The sequence below is a fragment of the Mustela putorius genome, unplaced genomic scaffold (assembly GCF_011764305.1).
Source record: "Mustela putorius furo isolate JIRA1106 unplaced genomic scaffold, ASM1176430v1.1 tig00000743_pilon_pilon_pilon, whole genome shotgun sequence".
NCBI lineage: Eukaryota > Metazoa > Chordata > Mammalia > Carnivora > Mustelidae > Mustela > Mustela putorius.
Window position 1 is genome coordinate 2114242 of NW_025421464.1, and position 2628 is coordinate 2116869.

The window sequence follows — 2628 nt, forward strand, 5'->3', positions numbered from 1 at the left end:
TTCCAGTGATGAGTGTCCCACAGTTAATTGTCCTATTAGGAGAACTTAGTATGTTCCCAATTTTTCCTCTATTATTATTTGAGTAATACTTTTATTTGCACTTCTTTTTTCTGTATCTAAAATGTTCATTAAGATAAATTCCCAGAAATGGATTTTAGATCATCAAAGACTTAAAGATAAAATATTATTATGGAAGAACTCAAATCTACATAAAAATTGTGAGTAATGAATTCCCGATTGAACGATCCTCAACACTTTACCAGTCTTGTTTCATTTACCATTCCATCCCCAAGTCCATGTGCTAGAGTCTTCTAAAGAAAATCTGGATAGGTTTTGAAAGATGAGCCAGTAGAATTTGCTGATCCACTGAGTGGAGGCTAGGAGGGAAACAGGGAAGTCCAGAGTGTGCTAAGGTTTGGGGCCCAAGCAAAGGGATGGAGTTGTCCCTGATTTGTGAACTCAAGCTGGGCCACTGCCTCCAAGTTTTCTCAGAGGTGGTCTCCAGAGGTTCCTTGGAGAGCTGGTTGACAAGGCAGATTCCAGGGAACCGCCTCCTGAAGAATCAGAATGTTTTGTGGGTACTGCTCAGGTATCTGCATCTTTTTTTTTTTTTTTAAAGGTTTTATTTATTTGAGGGAGAGAGAAAACGCAAGCAGGGGGAGGAGAAGAGGGAGGGACAAACAGACTCCATGCGAACCTGGGAGCCTGACGTGGGGTTCAATCTCACGACCCTGAGATCATCTCCTGAGTGGAAATCAAAAAGACCCTTAACCAACTGAGCCCCCAAGTCACCCCCCAGGTACCTGCATCTTAAGAAGCACTTATAAGTGATTTTGATGCCCAGTGGCCCAAGACCTACTTATCTTGGAGGAGTAGGAGTAGACCTACTCAGACCAGCAGCATCAATGTCACCTGGGGCAGCTTATTAGAAAGGCAGACTCCCAGGCCCCACCCCAGACCTGGTGAGTCAGAAACCCTGGGAATGTGACCCAGGAATATTTTAATCTCTCCAGGAGCTAAAGTTGGAGGAAGGATGTAGGCACTGTGATCAGACAGCAAGCATTCTTGGAGGGCCTTCTCTGCAGGCCCCTCCCTGGCAAGCCTTGAAGCTTCTACCAACCCTAGTTAGAAGGGAGCTTTAGGTACCTGGTAGTGTTCAGTTTGGTTTGTAACATTTTTTTCCCTCTTAATTGTGTGTTGGGGGAAATGTAGAACTAGAGAGAATTTGTTTTATTGGGTTTTACTGTTTTAGGATGGGGCTGATTTTATATAAGTAAAACAATGGGAATTCCGTTTTTTAAAAATGAAGTAACTACCAATAGAGGTAGGTTATATATTAGGCAGAATTGGAGAAGCTGGTATGCAATGGAACCAAAGCTGGGAAACACTATCCTGATAAATCATAGATCCTTCAGAAACACGAAACTGGGGCGCTTGGGTGGCTCAGTGGGTTAAAGCCACTGCCTTCCGCTCAGGTCATGATCTCAGGGTCCTGGGATCGAGCCCTACATGGGGCTCTCTGCTCTGCGGGGAGCCTGCTTCCCCCTCTTTCTCTGCCTACCTCTGCCTACTTGTGATCTCTTTCTCTCTGTCAAATAAATAAATAAAATCTTTAAAAAAAAAAAAAAACGGAGGGGAGAGGAAGGGAGGAAAGAAAAAAGAAGAAAGGAGAGAAGAGATAGAGTGAGGATGAAAGAGGTGAGCTCTCATTTCTGTGTTCCGATCACTTCAAAAAAGCATAGAGAATAAGAGAATAATAAGATTTCCCTGGCCTGAAATAAAGATCCCTCTTCCTCCTCAGTTTTCTCTGTTTCATTAGTGGAGTTGACAGGGCGGGGGGGTGGGGGGGGGGAGGAAAAAAAAAAACATAGCCTGAAGTCAAATCCTGCACTCTGGATTATGTTGTCAGAAAATTAATTCAAATTATAACTTGAAACCTGGTTTATTTCAAGGTTGAGATGTTTACCTTGAAATTAACATTATTTAAGGACAAGCAGGTTTGGTTTGTTTTTAAGTCTAATCCTTTATTGATCATCAGCTCAGGACACCAAGCCCAACCAGGTAAATAGCAGTATGGACAGGAACAAAAGGCATTCCCTGGAAACTGCCTCCTTCCCCAAGTACAGTGACTCAGCACAAGTGGGGAACAATGCCCACCGTGGGGGGTGGGGGGTGCAGAGAAGGAGCCTGGGAAGAGGCTCATCTCTCTCTCTGAAAATCTGTCTCTCTAAAAAATTTCACATGGATTGTTTTGGGAAGAGGGGATATTTCCCTTTTTAACAATGTGTGCGGTGTTTTCAGAGGTACAGGGCACTAGCAAAAAGAATTATCTTTTTGTTTTCTCAGCCCTGCTAACAATGCCAAAGAGAAAGTCTCAGTTCGTCGCCAGCATGTCATTAATTTCTCCACGATTTGCTAATAATCTGTCCTGGTAACAGAGAGCAGACCTCAGAGTAAGACATTAGTTAGCTTGAATTTAGCGACACTGTTTTGCTTTCATTATATTGATGCTGGAGATGCTTTTGTATTTGCGTTTTTGAATTTTTTTCATTTACAGATGTGGTTTACAGTTTCCTTCTAAGAAAGGTATTTAGTTTACAAAAAGCAAGTCGCTTTAGAGAAATACAT